The 17,903-nt window shown below is 42.4% G+C and overlaps 1 long non-coding RNA gene across 1 annotated transcript in view; it reads right to left on the bottom strand.

The window, feature by feature from the left end:
• LOC103794057 (uncharacterized) overlaps positions 1 to 119 on the bottom strand; it is a 39,873-nt gene extending 39,754 nt beyond the window's left edge. The window contains exon 1 of the long non-coding RNA XR_621309.3: positions 30 to 119. This is a non-coding gene — a long non-coding RNA (uncharacterized LOC103794057). The remainder of the gene's footprint in view (positions 1 to 29) is intronic.
• Positions 120 to 17,903: the final 17,784 nt, after the last annotated feature.

Below are 17,903 nucleotides of genomic sequence, written 5' to 3'. Positions count from 1 at the left end.
AAAAATATGTTCTGGTTAGTAATCCTCACCAAGTTTGGAAGGTTAGAGGTGACTCAGCCTCCATGAATGTGGTCTGGTCTTATTTTAAGAAGGGCTTCTGAGTCATGTGGAGTTGTGTCAAACTATGTGTTATGTTATGTTATTTTAAAAAGATAGCTTGTAGAGAGGAAATTGAACTATCTTTTTTCAAAAAACTCTGCCCTTTAATAGAAGAAAAGGGCAAGTTATTTCCCACAAATCTCACTTACTCTATGTAATGTACCCCAGGATGTATTTTTACCACAGATATATTCTCAAAGTAGTTTGGCAAGACCTTACTTAAAGTACTTTGAATTTGAGACTTGAATTGTTTTTGCTAAATATTTACGCTCAGATGCAGTTGAATGCATTGCTCATAACTGAATAAATTTGCCATTGATTTATTATTATCTTGATGGTTCAGCTATTCAAATCGATAGCTACACAGATACAGGTACTATTTTTATCAATATTCAAAATGCATACTGCTAAGTGAACTTCAATTTTCTCAACTCAGAAAAGTAGCAGTAGAACAAATCTTGCCTATATTCCTGAGTTGCAATAACATATAATAAAATCCTTAAAAAAGTACATCAGCTAATGAATGGGTTTGTGATGGCTCAGGTTGACTGGTGATGTCTGGCTTACAATTGAGTATGAAGTCTGCACTGTGGCTCAGCTGAGGGCAAGACACATCCAGGTGGGTGAGCAGGTCTGCTATGGGAACTCACTCTTGCATTCTAATTTCCCTAAGTATTTGGGGATGTTTCTCTATGGTATACCAAGAACATTCTGACATTTTAACCTCATTTCATATAGGTCTCCTCTGAGTCCATGATTCAGCCAACCAATTGAGAAAATTATAGTGCTATTCCTAGCCCCTCAAGTTAAGACACTGAATCAATAAATCCCCATCAAGACATACAGCGTGATACAATTGTCTATTCTTTCCATCTTAATCCCACATCCTTAAGATACATTGGGAGGCCGAGGTGGGTGGATCACGAGGTCAAGAGATCGAGACCATCCTGGTCAACATGGTGAAACCCTGTCTCTACTAAAAATACGAAAAATTAGCTGGGCATGGTGGCGCATGACTGTAATCCCAGCTACTCAGGAGGCTGAGGCAGGAGAATTGTCTGAACCCAGGAGGTGGAGGTTGCAGTGAGCCAAGATTGCGCCATTGCACTCCAGCCTGGGTAACAAGAGCGAAACTCTGTCTCAAAAAAAAAAAAAAAAAAGATACATTGTCACTCTTATTTCCCAGGTTTTGTTTCTATTAGTTGGCAAATCATGCAACTGTTTGGATGTGTATCATATCCCATCACAAGTTTGAGACTTAAATCAACTCTGGGTCTAGAAGGAAGGAGGAGTGGGAGTAGAACTTAATGAAGATTAGCAGGGCTCTCAATGCAAGTGCCAATGGGTGACAGTGGGCATTAGAGATTCCTCAAGCCAAGAGAGACTGACGTCGTCAGGCAGGGCTGCGGACTGCTTCTACTGGCCAAGAAGGCAAAGAAGGCTCTAGGTTTCCGGATTCATTAGAATTTGCTCATATATTCCATTCCCAAACCTCAGAATCCCACTCCTTCCCAGTGAATGGCCTGAATTTAATAAAGGAGACTCTATGAGTCTTGGATTTCAATTTTGTCTGTAATTCAGCCACCCACAGGATGAGACTTTGGGTTTCCTTTTCAAAAACCTTGGTTCTCTGGCTACAGGACATAGGATTTCTTTAAGAACCAATCTGCAAGCTTTCAGGATCCTTATATAGAAGTCGATCTTGGTATTTAAAGCCCTAATTCATTATTTCCCTCCCAGCTTCTCCAGTGTAGAACCAGCTACCCGATTAATTCTGCTCCTCGTTTTCATTAAAATGGGCAAACTCGATAAATTCCTGGTCACTCAGATGGGCACTTAATAAAAGGCACATAAACGTGATAATTTGAGTTTCTTTTCTTTCTTTCTCTTTCTTTTTTTTTCTTTCTTTCTCTTTCTTTCTTTCCTTTCTTTTCTTTCTTCCTTTCTCCCTTTCAACTTTCTCTTTGCCTGATGCTAGGAACTACTTATCCCTCTTTTGCCATTGGGGATAGAGTAATTAGTGCCTTTAAATCTAATTAGATCAGAAAACCAGTTCCACACACACACACACACACACACACACACACACACCTCAAAACCTGTATCCTTAAGATTCCACCCCTCTGAAACCAACCTTAGTACCAAATTCTGTGTGAGTCAGGTTTAAACCAGAAAGATAGCAACTCTACAAATTTGCCTTCAGGTATTTGACTTACACAACATTGGGAGCTGGTTAAAGCATCTCTGGAGAGCGACGTTTGTGTCTAATGCTGGACTTTGAAGTTCACAGACTAGACACCTGGGAAGAAAACATGGGTATAGAGTGGAGAAGGAAAGCTGAGCAGCATCCCAGAAGCACAAGCTGAAGCCCGAAGGGCAGACCGAGCTCATGTCAGTTCTCATCGCCTCCGCCTTTGCTTAGGTGGGTGCTCTGCAGAGAACGGGACTCTTAGTGATGGAGCTAAACACTCATATATCTAGCCCCGGAGTTAAATAAACTTCAAAAGGAGGCAACTACAAGTTCAGCTGGTGCCTCCCATCAATATCTGCAGGTAAATGACAATGTATGTGAGATTATTTTTTTTAAAGGCAGTCTGGGTAATACATTAAAACCTCATCTCTTCAAAAATGTAAAAATTAGCTGAGTGTGGTGATGCATGTCTGTAGTTCCAGCTACTCCGGAGGCTGAGGTGGGAGGATGACTTGAGCCCAGGAGGCAGAGGCTGCAGTGAATTGAAATTGTACCACTGCACTCCAGCCTGGGCAACAGAGCAAGACCATATATATATATATATAAAGGAAAGGCTGCTTCTCCATTTCCCCAGGATATATCTTCCACAGCAGTGGCTAAAAACACTCAGAACATATAAGAAAGGCAATCCTTGGGAATGTAATTCATTCCAGCCTAGGTGAGACCTTACAAAGCTATCACATCACTCTGCTTTTATTTTCCATTTTCTTTTGCAACTTTTTGTCTTTCTTTGCCTTCCAAACTTTCCCACTGCAGTGCAGAGTATATTTTTGTTTTTCTTCACATTTATTTTTAGGATGCAGCTATAGGGGACATTGATTAAATTTCTGAGGACTTTCTTATAAGGTTTTCTAATTGCTTCAGCAAAACTGCTTAATGGCTATTTTTAAGTCTGCTAGAGGCATTCTTAAAAACCCTGCACACTGCCATCAAATTCCACTTGCTCTCCCACAAAGGTTTTCAGAATATTTCTTTTCCATATCATCACCATCCTCAACAGCGTCCTCGTTGAGTAAAACACGGCACATGTGGCAATGAGCTGCACGTCCAAGTTTCTCTACTGTCCTTCTACGATGAATACAATTTCACTGTCAAGTAAGTAATGTAGGGGTCCTTGTCTGTTTCCTGCTCTGATCTCAGGGGTACTCATTACATGATGAGTAACAGAAAAGGATGAGATGAATCATTGCACTAACACAATTTAATTTTTAGTTTAATTTTGGATGCCAGTGCTTTACTGGCTTGGGATTGAGAGACCACAGAAATCATGAAATTTGAGGTTAGAGAAGCTCAGGTTTCCCATTGAAGATATGGGAGAAAAAGAAACCTAAAAAGAAAGAAGCTGGACAAGCACGGTTCCATGTACACTGGGTTTTCCCTTACACTGCTCCTGTTTTGAGAATGAACACACGCATGGGTAAAGCAAGGGAGAGGGCATAGAGCAACTGTCTAAATTATGATCAAATAAAAATGCAACATTGCTTGTTCAGGACTGACAAGTAAATACAGTGGGCTCAGCATTGCTTCTCACTGCCAGCATTTTGATGAAGAAAGGATATTTAAAAATCTGCTTCTACGAAGTTACAGTTTCACACAGATTTATGTTGCCAACTTTCACTTGACGGAAACTTTGCAGACACAATGCAGAACACCTTCTCCACAAACAGATTAGTTTGACTTCAATGTGTTTATTTAGGGAAAGGCAAAAGAAAGAAAAAAAAAATACAAAAAGGAAGACCCACACAGCAAGTCCCAAGCTGTGTGTTCAGAAGATGATTTTGAGTGGTGGCATGAAGAAGGTTTGATAAGACATTTACCTTTCAAACATTCAGCACCTCCGCATTCTATGACGGATATCTCTCTCCCTTACACTCGTCAGCTCGTTCTGACCTGGACCATCCTCATTAATCAACGCACCTGCATCTTCCCCACTTAGTGAGATTCCCAAATTCTGCAAGTCACATTCAAAGAACATATCACATACAAAGAACAGAAGCTTATTTGTTAATTTCATGCTGGTTCAAACTTCCCCTTAATACCCAATCTGGAAATCAGGACTGCTCCTATGGGGGTATGGAGGCAGCAAACCAACTTGCCATGTATGTACCTATGCAACAAGCCTGCATGATGTGCACGTGTACCCCGGTACCCAAAATACAATTAAAAATAAAAAATAAAAGACTGATTCTAAATGTTAAAGCGTGTTCAGGAAACATTGTCTCATTCATCAACTCAGATTTTCTTCTGGGATCCCGAGCAAGGAGGAGCCTGGGCCCTGTGCACAGTGCCTTCTCCTGGGTCACACTCCTTGGGTGTTCCTGAAGATGTTCCTTGATATTCTGGGTGCTGGACACCCTCGTGATTCCTTTGAGAACTTCATGCTGAAGCCAGAAGGGTTTTTCAAGATAAAAATTGTCTTTACATGACTCTCCACCATTCTAAAATCCTTCTGTTTTTGCTTCCCTCTTTTTATTTTTTTTCTTGAGACAGTCTCACTCTGTCACCCAGATTGGAGTGCAGTGGCACAATCTCAGCTCACTGCAACCTCTGCCTCTCAGGTTGAAGTGATTCTCCTGCCTCAGCCTCCCAAGTAGCTGGGATTACAGGTGCCAGAAAACATGCTTGGCTAACTTTTGCATTTTTAGACAGACAGGGTTTCACCATATTGTCCAGGCTGATCTCAAACACCTGACCTCAAGTGATCCACTGGCCTCAGCCTCTCAAAGTGCTGGGATTATATGCATGAGACACCGTACCTGGCTGCCCCCTTGACTTTTTAAAAGCAAAAGCTTACGTATGCCCTCTCCGTGGGCTTCCTCTTGTCTTGTGTGGCTGTGCCCCTCTGCTGTCTTCTTGCTGTTCGTGTTTCAGAGACGTTGGGTATGACAATGTGCCAATTTTTATCCTGCCAGAGACTTTTATACAAAAGATCTCAGTCTCGCTGCCGCTTCCCCCAGAGTCCCTTTTCTCTAGCTAATTGCTGCTCACCCTTCAAACCTGAGCTCGAGTATCATTTCCTCAGGACAGATACTCATTGACTCTTGGTCTGACTCAGTCTTTCATCTTCCTTAGCCTGCGCTGCTCTGCTTCACTGCAGGAACTATATCTCAGTCTCTAAATATCCGTGTAGCAGGTGCCAAAATGTCCTCCTCTCGGAGGCCAAGTAATGTTCCATTGCCTGTGCACACCACGCTGTGTTTATTCACTTATCTGTTGAGGGACCAAAGAACACCCAGGTTGCTTCCACTTCTCAGCTATTGTGAAGAATGCTGCTATGAATATGGGTGTACAAATATCTCTTCAATATTCCCTTTTCACTCATTTCAGATATATATGCCCGTAAGAGGAATTGCTGAATTATATAATAATTTTATTTTTGACTCTTTGAGGAATCACTATACTTTTTCTCATAGTGGCTACATCATCATCGTCATTATTATTTTTGAGTCTTGCTCTGTCACCAGGCTGGAGTGCAGTGGCACAATCTTGGCTCACTGCAGCCACTGCCTCCCAGGTTCAGGCAATTCTCCCGCCTTAGCCTCCCAAGTAGCTGGGATGATAGGTGTGTGCCGCCACACTTGGCTAATTTTTGTATTTTTAGTAGAGATGGGGTTTCACCATGTTGGCCAGGATGGTCTCGATCTATTGACCTTGTGATCCGCCTGCCCCGCCTCCCAAAGTGCTGGAATTACAGGTGTTGAGTCACCGCGCCTGGCCCTACATCATTATTTTGTGTTCCCACCAACAGTACTCAAGGTTTCCAGTGGCTTCACACCTGGCCAGCTCATGTTTCTTTCTGTTTTATTTTCTGTTCTTGTTTTTAATGGTAGTCATCCTAATGCACGTGAGGCAGCATCTCATGCGGTGTTAATCTGCATTTCCCTAGTGATTAGTGATGTTGAACAAGTCTGCATATGTTCATTGGCTATTTTATGCCTTCTTTAGGGAGATATCTATTCAAGTCCTGTACCTACTTTTAACTGGGTTATCTGAGTTATTTGTTATTCTTTTTTTGTCACATTTTGAAAGCCCTAAAATTAAAAATTAATTTAATGTGCATTTGTCCCTGCTCAGCAATAAATTACTTTTGTGGTGTTTACCTTCCATTGCTGACAAATGTCTTATATCTAAAAGTACGTAAAAGAATGTCATATTTGTAAATAGCTTTTTCACCGGGGTTCTTTTATTTTAGCTCAAAAAGTGAAACCATTATTTTCCTATGGTTTGTGATGGGTTTAGAGGGATAGTGGAGTAGTATTCTATTCTATTGCAGATATGCAAATCCCAGATAATTATTTTTAGACAGTTTTGGAAGTAATGTTTTGCTTAGAATATTTTCCATACTTCTACCTATGGAAGAGATGCAAAAGGAAGGGCTTATAAAGGATCGATGGGAGCTAGCAAATAGGCTTGAGAGTATCAGGGAGGAGAGCTTAGCGGAGGAGACACTCACTTGTCTGCACACATCAGTTCTTCATTCTTCCTGGTCAGAGCTGTCCGGGAAGATTATCGTCCTCAGTTCCCTCGTGACCGTGGGATTCAGTTCTCAACAGGAGACTATAAGCATCCATGATATGCTCAACTTGAATCTAAAAGACCCCTTTCCTTCCTGCTAGATCTAAGTTGCAAAGATAGGAGCATCTCAGGATAACATGTTTTGAGGATGGTGAGCTGCCCAGATCACCTGGGCATTTGACACCTGGATTTGACACCTGGATGGACCTGCGTGTCCACCCTAGACTACCTTTAGACAGAGAAGGAAACTTGCATGTGGCATGAACCATTGCATTTGAGGTCGATTTATTAGTCATTTTTTTCCCTACTCATATGTGCTTGATTCTTGTTTTACGCTTGTTTGAGTCACTTCTTTGCAGATCTAAATACCACTTGTTGTAGAACTGAGTAAGGCTAACAGAACAGGGTGCAAAACAACACCCCACAACAAATGTGATGGGGACACTCTCCAACCCGAAGTCATTAATGCAGTACCTTTTTCTAAAAAGTCAAAATAATGCATACAGGAAACGCATAAATAATAAAGTATGTAATAAGTGCCTGTGTGAATACTGTTGGCAGTTAGGGCTCTAGAACTCTAACAGGAAGCCTACTTAGGACCTTGTAGAAAGTCAGAGCTGATTGGAGGAGGAAGCAATCAAAGCTGGAGTGGAGGCTTCCAGAAGGAGAGAAACCGAGTCCAACCTGAAGCGCTGCGAAGCATGTAAGGGAAGAAGGGCTGACCTGCACCTGAGCCAGGAGGGGGTCATTCTCACCACCATCCTCACAGGACACGCTCCTCCCTTCTGCGTTTCTCCTAGGACAGAGGTGAATCTTCCAGGCTAATACACCAGGCATGCCAGTCCTGCAACTATATGTGAGACCACAGAGTAGCAATTCCTTCATGATGAGGGGCTTGCATGTGCCTCTGCGAAGCACGACCTCTCTTGCTGTTACCTCACCGGGGTCTCCTTGTGCCCGGGCATCTGATGTTGCTTCCATGGGGAGCCTTGCATGGCCCTAGGCCGAGGTTATGTGCATTCCACACAGAAGCACCCCATACTCCCTGCTATTGTCCTTGCAGTATAAGATTTCAGTTTCCAGGCCAGGTAAGGTGGTTCATGCCTGTGATCCCAGTACTTTGGGAGGCCAAGGCTGCTGGATCATGAGGTCGAGTGATCAAGACCATCCTAACTAACATGGTGAGACCCTATCTCTACTAAAAATACAAAAATGAATCAGGCATGGGGGTGCGCACCTGTAATCCCAGCTACTCAGGAGCTGAGGCAGGAGAATTGCTTGAACCCAGGAGGCGGAGGTTACAGTGAAGCAAGATTATCCATTGCATTCCAGCCTGGGTGACAGAGGGAGACTCTGTCTCATACACACAGACCAAAGATTCCGGTTTCCAGTTAACAGAACATATCATCTATGGAACTGTCAGTCTTCTGTAGACTTTGTCATGCTTTTTAGCCAAAGAATTATTTCCAATGCTTAGGATAATTTCTGCAATAAAATAGTCTCAAGAAAAGTATTTTAAATAAATTAATATATGTATATGTGAATGCTTTGGACAAGGTCAAAATTGGGACTGAACTACACTGAAATCTATCCTATGGCAGATGATACTAAGTATCTTTTCAGAAAGGTGAACATTTTAAAAATTATAAGCTGTTCTGTTAGCAATATGTGGTCACATGGGAGTCTGTTAAATTCTTTAATTTTTTTTCGGGAGCTTAAAATATAAAATGAGTTCACAGAGGTGGAGTGGTTTCAAGCAATAGAAGACCAAGATTAAACTGCTTCTTATTTCCCCTCTGAGAAGGGATCATTGATCTCTAGTGGAACTATCAGAGTCCTGGATAAAAATAAAAACGTGCATCTTAAAAATAGGGCTCACTTTTTGAAATGCTCTTCCAAAATGAATCCTGCAGTTTGGCCTTTTTATTTGAACTATTCTGCTGCAATTTTCCCCACAAAGACACAATTTGTATTAGATCCAGCCTCTCTGTTGTGGGATTTAGCAACTTGGAAGGCTCTGCTGGTGGAATCGCTTGCTAAAACTCAGCCTCTCCTGCTCTGCATTGAATGGATGTACAGACAGCTCTCAGCCCTCAGTTTCTTTGAAAATGGAGAGGTAATTTAGCGAAGTACTAATCCAGTTGATTATCTCTTTGGGCTCTGCAGGGCAGCAACTAGTTAAGAAGTTGAAAGGTAGGTAAGAGTTATTGTCCTGCCAGCACCAGTCCCTGTAACATTAGGGGCATCTCCTATACCAGTCGTTCTCACCATGGGGTGATTTTTGTGATCCTTCAGTCCTCACCAGGGAACACCTGGCAATGTCTGGAGGCTTTTTCTGTTGGTCTGAACTGGGATATTGCTGCTGGTATCTAGTGGTCGGGGCCAGGGATGCTGCTACACATCCTACAGGGCAGCCCTCCATGACAAAGAATGATCAGACCTACAGGTATTAATAGTCACCTGTGGGCAGGCCGTGTTGGCTCACTCCTGTAACCACAGCACTTTGGGAGGTGGGCGGATGACCTGAGGTCAGGAGTTCAAGACCAGCCTGGCCGACATGACAAAACCCTGTCTCCACTAAAAATATAAAAATTAGCTAGTCATGGTGGTGGGTACCTGCAATCTCAGCTACTCGAGAGGCTGAGGAAGGAGAATCGCTTGAACCTGGGAGGTGGAGGTTACAGTGAGCCGAAATTGCACCATTGCACTCCAGCCTATGTGACAGGAACAATATTTCATCTCTTAAAAAAAAAAAAAAAAGTCACCTAGGAGGTGGAGAGACCCTGCTGTCAACCCTGAGTGTCTTTCATCCTTGTTAAGTAGAAGAATCTTTTTGGAATGTGTCTTCCACTTGGCTTCTGCCCATCCCCCTGCAGTAAAGACCCTCCTAACTCTAGTGCCATCCCACACGTGATGCAGGAGCCTGTGGCCCCAGTTCAGTGGAAGGGCAGTTCCCAGTGACCCATTTGTGTCCCTTCTTGGGTTTGAGGTCCCCAGGGTGGTTAACCCACCCATGTGCAGCTGACAGAGGCTCACGTCTCGGGAACAGGATACTGAGAGAAGCTGTTCCTGGATGTGCCACTTGCAGACTAGGGATCACGTTTCATCTCCCTCAGCCCTGGGCTCTGCAGAAGTGGCTACAGAGGGAAAACATTTGCCTGAAACTGGATCTGGGGCTGTGGTCTGGAGTGGCTCACTCCAGTGGTACCTTCTGAAGATGCTGCCAGTAGCTTGAATTCTCTTCTGTCAATAGCTATAGAAAATCAAGGAGGAAATATCAAGTGGCCTGTGTTTTCAGGGCCACTAACTCTGTGGCTTTCAATGTCTGGCCTTCTTGAAGCCGGGCGGTCGAGCGGGACACATGGAAACTTGCATCGGTGAGTGCTGCCTGGCCCGGGGCCCCAGCTTGATCCCGCGACAGGGAAAGTTCTGGAGCTTAGGAAGGACTTCATTGTCGGCCTCTGCTCACTCTTGGAAGGAGATCAAAATTAAGTCACTCAGATTTTCACTTCTTTTGTTTGATTAATTGTTAAAAAAAAAATCTTAAAACGGAACTTGTGGTGAGGTATTTTGTTTGTTTTTTGTTTGGTTTGAGACGGAGTCTCCTCTGTCACCCAGGCTGGAGTGTCGTAGCACGATCTCGGCTCACTGCAACCTCCGCCTCCCAGGTTCAAGTGATTCCCCTGCCTCAGCCTCCCAAGTAGCTGGGACTACAAGCACGCACCACCACGTCCGGCTAGGTTTTTATATATTTAGTAGAGTCAGGGTTTCACCATGTTGGCCAGGCTGATCTCAATCTCCTGACCTTATGATCTGCCTGCCCTGGCCTCCCAAAGTGCTGGGATTACAGGTGTGAGCCACAGTGCCAGCCTGAGTTTTTTCTTTTTTCTTTAAACTCAGTTTGTAGTGTTTAAACGTAGTGATTGAATGTTTTAAGCAATGATGGCAAGTCCTAATCTTATAAATGATGACATAGCAAAGCAACACGAGAAAGCCCTCCTCTTCCCACTCTCTAGGACCAGCACGACTTAAGATCTGCTTATACAAAGGATAGCATAAACCAAGTTAGGAATTGATGGCCATATCTTAAAACATGTATCCCAATTATAACATGACGCATGCATTTATTTTCCTAGTTCATAGCTTTTACTTATTAGAGTAGGTTTAGATTTAGAGAAAACTGGAATGGAAAGTATTCAGGGTTCCCAGACGCTTCCTCTCTCCTGCCCCAACCTCCACTATAATGGACCCCTTCCACTAATGTGGTATATTTGTGACAATGGATGAGCCAATATTATTGATAATATGTTATTATTAACTAAAGTCCATAGTTAGCACTGGGGTCCACTTTGCACTGCACATTCTGTGGATTTTGATAAATGCATCCTCAGTTGCAACATCATCATAGAGTGCCAATTCCTTGCCCCAATAATCTTGAGTGCTCCTGTCCATCCTTCCCTCCCTCCCTATACGTCCAATCAACCACTGAACATGCTGTCTCTGTGTTCAGCCTTCCATTTCCTTTTCACTTAGAGCGGATCTTCTGAGTTCTGCTTCCATGAGTGATGACTCTTTGGCCCTGTCTCCCACCCATCCACTTCTCTTTTGCTGCTGGCTCATGAGGCTCATGGTCTCGGAGCCTGGCTTGAGAAGAGACTAGAGGCTGCTCTTGTCGCCTCCACCTTCTAGTTGAGTGCTGTGTAGGAAGAGCTTCTCTCAGCATCCTGCTTCTGAGAAAGGAGCCTATGGTCTGGAGTGGCTCACTCCAGTGGCACCTTCTGAAGGTGCTGCCAGAGGCTTGAATTCTCTTCTGTCAGTAGCTATAGTTGCATATATGGTGATCTTTTTTTTTTTTTTTTTGAAACAGAGTCTCGGACTGTCACCCGGGCTGGAGTGCACTGGCATGATCTTGGCTCACTGAAACCTCTGCCTCGCAGGTTCAAGCAAGTCTCCTGCCTCAGCCTCCCAAGTAGCTGGGATTACAGATGTGTGCGACCACGCCTGGCTAATTTTTGTATTTTTAGTAGAGATGGGGTTTCACTATGTTGGCCACGCTGGTCTCGAGCTCCTAACCTCATGATCCACCTGCCTCAGCCTCCCGAAGTGCTGGTATTACAGGCATGAGCCACCACGCCCAGTTCATGGTGATCATTTTGAAACACAATGCCACCGTGTCCCTTTCCTATGCAGTGATTGCCAATTGTCCCTGTTGCTCCAACAATAGCGAAGACTTCACAGCGACAGAAGAGGCACATAAGCTCTCATTTCTGCAAACTGATTTCGTCTTGTCTCCTTCCTCTCAAGGCTTGAATCCTCAGTCCCCTCCCCTGTCTCCTGACAGTCAATATTTCTGTCATGCGTGCAAATTAAAATCCCTCACACCAGTGCATTTTCTTTTCTGCAGGGTGAATGCTTCCTGCTGCCTGCTGGGTCTGCGGCTGGCTGGTGCGTAACAAATGCACACCAACGTTCCGGTGGCTTCCTACAACAAGTTTCATTCTTCCTCATGAAAAAGTTTAGGCTACATTCCTGGTTGACAGGAAGCTCCCCTCCACATGGTGACTCAGGGACTTCGTTTTGTTCATCATGGCTCTGCCCTGTCTGTCATGTTGGTGACATTGATACATGAACATAGCCATTTTCTGTAGAGGCATATCCAAGTGACACCTAGCATATGGGCTCCTGTTCTCTTGGTTGGTATTTACTCACATGGCAGCCTCTATTTTAGAGGGAGGCAGGGAGACTTAGTGTAACTTTATGCCCAGAAAAGAGAGATCAACTGAGGATTTTAAGTATCTCTCAGTCTCTACTTAAATAAATATAATGCATTCTAAGTGTAGAAAACTAAAGAAAACAGACTTAAATGTCCATCATCGGTAGACTGGATAAAGAAAATAGGGCACATATATGCCATGGAATACTACGCTGCCATAAAAAACGATGAGTTTGTGTCCTTCATAGGGACATGGATGAATCTGGAAACCATCATTCTCAGCAAACTGACACAAGAACAGAATACCAAACACTGTATGTTATTACTCATAGGTGGATGTTGAACAATTAACACATGTGGGCACAGGGAGGGGAACATCACACACTGCAGTCAGTAGTGGGGGGCTAGGGGAAGAACAGTGGGGATGGGGATGGTGGGGAGGGATAATGGGGGGAGAAATATCAGATATAGGTGATGAGGAGATGCAGGCAGCAAACCACCTTGCCATGTATGTATCTATGCAACAGTCCTGCATGATCTGCACATGTACCGCAGAACCTAAAGTACAATTAAAATTAAAAAACAGAGACAGAGGAAGGGAAGTAGGTGAAGGGTGCAGAGCACAGAATGAGGGAGCTGGAAGTGGCAACGACATGCTACCCGAGAGGAGAGCTTTGCAATGCATGGAAAATCTATTCCCTCGGAAGACCTGGGGTGAGATGCAGCAGGTTTCTGTGTTGAGCTGGATGGTAGTTATGCAGGGGTGCTCCCTTTGCGGCAGTTCCTCAAACCATTCACATAAAGTGTTGCCTTTTCTGTAGGTATTTTTTTTTTTCAATGAAAAGTTTAATAAACACAAAAAAGAAAATATGATCACCTTATCTTTGGAAAGGTTCTCAACGGTTTTATAAAGAATTAAATTTATTGATTTATACATTTAATTGGACCATTTTTTTTGACTATGCATCACAGATATCCTAGGTCGCAGGAATTTCCACTTATATCTAGGATACAAAACGATGCTGATGCACACATTTGGATTTTGTTGATTCACTTTTTCTGGTTCCCTTTCCCTAGAGTTTCCTCTTTTTTCTCTCTCTGTAGCTGAACTCAACCTATTAATTTTAAAGTATTTGATTAAACAGAATCTTCTTTATGAAGCCCCTCCCGGGCCTTCCGTGTGGAATTGGCCGTTCTATTGTTCATGCTCCTGTAATACAAAGCACATCTTTCATCCAGTCCTGAAGCATTTCGGTGAACTTCTTTGACTCCAGTTACTACATAATAAGCTCCTCTGATGCTAGAGGTTATGCTTAATTATCTTTTTATCCTAAGTCCCCAGAAAACTCAGTAAATGCTTAATAATTTTTTGAAGGAATGTGGAAGTGAATGGAAATGTATGCAACGTGTAACTGTGTCATATAATTTTCAATTATGACTTAATGTCTGTTCAGTTTATAGTAATAACACATTATTTTAAATGGAGAGTCTAATATTTAAATATTCTAAAGAAATAAAGACAGTTTTAGGTCTTTGGTTACATTTTTTAAATAAATTTGGGATGAAATAACAGATTTCAAAGACTTGGTTCCTAAGTAATATTTTTCTGTCACTCACTGTCTATTTTCCTTCCCATTGGTTATTTATTTTGTAAATAATATAAATTTAAAAGTGCAGCTGCCCTTTTAAAAGAAGGCAAACCTATATTTGAACCTCAGCTTATTTCTTGCAGGCTGAGTGACTTTGCACAAACACTTTCTTGTAGGCCTGAGTTTCTTTATCAATAAACCAAGAGCATAATTTCACCACAAGGATCGTTGTGGAAATAAAATGAGGTGATCTCTGCATCCTAACTCATGACTTTCAACAAATGTTAAGTTCTTACTCATTTCCTTGTATCTCCTGAATAAGAGTTATTAAGTTAACCACAAATATCAGATTATCAAGACCTGCTATTTATGGGTTTTATTCTCCTTTTGTTTTAAAGAAAGTACTCAAACTCAACTTTAATTGGCGGCATTAATTTAATATAGTGATGGGGCTGAGGTAATGTAAACAATAGAACTTTTTCGTCTTTCTTCATTTTTCCAATTGTCGTTACACATTCCTGGAGGCAAATATTCATTTAAAACGTGCTGCAAACTCAAGTGTCCCTAAAAAATGGCATGTGTTAAATTCGAGGTACCCCAAAAGAGTTCTCACACATCACTGCTGTACACAGTAAAATACACTCTCACAAATGCACTGATTTAATAAAGAGGCAGAAAGTGAACAAACGAATCGGTCAACTTGGGAATCTGGAAGACCAGACTGTAGCAGGTGCTGCTCTCACCCATCCCGCCCTAAGCTTCTGCCAGCAACATGTGCATTTTCTGTCTTCTTGTGCTCTGCTGCTAAAGGGGCCTTCTTCGTCAGAGGATCAGCTCCTCCAGGAGGACTGTCCTCCTGTTTCCCTCCTAGGACTGAGCTCTGACTCCAGGAGGAGCTAACCACACAGTGTGGCTTGCTGTCCTGGTCTCCCTGCAAGCTCGGGCTAAATCTGTGGTTGCACCTGAACCTCTCGCTGCTGAGCGTCCTCACTTTCTGGCCAGTAGGTTTCACCTGGAAGAATTTATTTCACAAACACTTTCACCCAAACCCTAGTCTCAAAGTCTGCTTCTGGGAGAACTCGATCTATGTTGGAAATGTACAGAGCCTAAGGAAAGAAAGAAATGTAGGAGCACAAACAATGCAATTGAGAAGGAGAGGCAATATGGGGAATTCACAAAAGACAGCAGATGAAAGTCTAGAAATCTTAATAGTGAGAACTTCTGTATGATGCCATGCTCAGCAGATTGGGTGTGGATTTGGGATGGATGGAGACCTAATTCTGATGATCTGATCATATGAACAGTGTCTAGCAGAGCCCAAGGTCAAAATACTTGGGGAAGATCTTTAGAATCACAAGTGGGTTCCAGAAAATTATGAGCTCCATAGGTGAAAATCTTATGAGAGAATAGCAAAATAGAAGGAAGAGAATTAAATCATGCAAACAGAGTATTATCAAAGACCTCAGGGTGCAAAGTGAGTGCCTGAGTGTCTACATTTTTCACCATAGACTTTTTTAAGGTAAGAGGATTTTTTATTGTATAAATATTTATGTTCTTTTGTTTTTGGCAATGCTTGCATATAAAAGGTGCACAAGAAAAGTCAAATACATGAGAGCTCAGTAAGAATGGTCATAGAATCCGACTTTATTTTCTATTGATTCTTGTTTCTGTTGTGCTGGATAAATAATACGCCTTTATATGGGAATGAGAAAGGAGAAAAATCACTACGTATTTTTCTTTTCTTTTTTCTTTTTGTTATTTGACATAAGGCTTCACTCTATTGCCCAGGATGAAATGCAATGACACGATCATGGTTCACTATAACCTTGACCTTCTGGGCTCCAGTACTAGGCTCAGTAGCTGGGACTGTAAGTGCATGCCACCACAACCTGCTGTTTTATGCTTTTAAAAAAAAAAAAAAATCCTTTTTTGTAGAGATGAGGGTCTTCATTGTATTGCCCAGACTGGTCTCATGCTCTGGCCTCAAGTGATTCTCCTGTCTTGGCCTCCCAAAGTGCTGGGATTACAGGTGTGAGCATCTGGCCTTATATTTCTTCCTGTTTAGTTTCACAAGGACTGAAATCTATCTCCTGATTTCAACCAAAGTCCCATTCTGACATGTATAAATAACAATTTGCTGCTAGGTATATATTTAGAAAGAATAAAATCTCCCTTTTAAGGTGAATGAAAGTAAGCTTTATCTTTCAAGTGCTGGGAAAAAAGGTCCACACAGGTGGATGTGAGTGTGTTGGTGTGTGGTATATATAGTATCTGCTGGGTACGATGGTGTGATCCTAGGCCTGTAAAAAGAACCCCTTCAGAGCAGCAGCCATATGGTATTTTCTGCAAATGATGAGATGCTTTCAAAGATTTAAAATCTTTGCCTTAAAAATAGAATTGGGTATCTATCTGAGAAGGTGACTATTTCATTTATTATCCAAGGTTTAGTAAACATTTTCACTAGGGACATCACTCACAAAAATCACATCTCAGAGAAAGGAAAATCATTCTTTCCAATTTAATTTTATTCCTTTTTTTTTGCGACAGGAGGGAAGGCTGAGATCCAATGTATTTATTCCAGGGACTATCTCTGGGCTGGGGTAGAGTGGTAAATACAGGCATCTCTTTGCCTTCCACAGTTTAATGGACACCAGTTGCCAAATATGAGACATTTTTTAGTTTCAGGCCAGTTGCTACTGAAGTCAAAAGTTTTAACTGTTCATTTGTCCACAGTCTTCTGGGTGAGGAAAAGGGCTGAATGCGAAGAGAGAGATCCTTTCTGTCGCAGGGGTCACTGTCCTTGACAGTGGTGGACGCCCAGAAGAGACAGCATGGCCACTGCAGTAAGATCCCTGGGAGCAGGTAAGCACAGCCACCTGGCTGCGATTGCCATGGCTGTCACCATGACTATTATTATTATTTGTTAGTATTTGTCCCCAGTGCCATGAGGCGGCTTTCTCAAGCAGCAATTTCTTTATTTCAGAACAAGTTTCGGTGTAATTCACTTCACTCACAAGGGTGTTCCAGAAACAAGTGAGTTGCTTGTCGGCCTTTTTAGCTGACACATTGAATAAACCTTGACACTCTCCCTTCCTGCTTTCTCCCCTCCCTCACCATCATAGCAGGACGCTGCTGCGACATACATTATACCGACAGCGAGCAAATGTGCAGCAGTAAATATTATGGTTCCACCTAACGCTGCAACTGTGAAAACAAAAGACAGAAAGTGTAGTTCACCTAACAGATACCGAGGTCAAAACTATCGGTACAGATATTCCACATGGCAGCGATCACAATACACATTTCGTGGAGGGCTTATTTATGGGAACATATTATGAGTCATAGCAATTCATAACATGATGTGCTATGGAAAATTCCATTCTCTACTCCAACCAAATAGTAGACACACAGCACTCCTTTTTGATTAATGAGAGCCATAAACATATCCCACCAGGTATAATACAGTAGTTTACAACTTTAACCTAAATTGACAGATGTATTTTTTTCTTCATAAAACAAGAAGAATGGGATAAAGTAGAATGACTGCAAATCTCAGCAGGACAGTTAACTGGCTTCAGCCATGGCAGGGGCAGTGTTACCACAGACCTATCAGGATTCCAGCTCCTCTGGTCTCATGTATTCATTACCTGTATTGCAGCATCTTTGTCTATTCTGTAAATATCTTTCTAATTTGAATTAAGATAATGTGCTATCTGTGCTCGTTAGATAGGGCATA

This window comes from Callithrix jacchus, chromosome 7 (genome assembly GCF_049354715.1).
Source record: "Callithrix jacchus isolate 240 chromosome 7, calJac240_pri, whole genome shotgun sequence".
Classification (NCBI taxonomy): Eukaryota; Metazoa; Chordata; class Mammalia; order Primates; family Cebidae; genus Callithrix; species Callithrix jacchus.
Note: the sequence above shows the minus strand (reverse complement) of the source record. Positions and strands in the feature narration are given on the sequence as shown.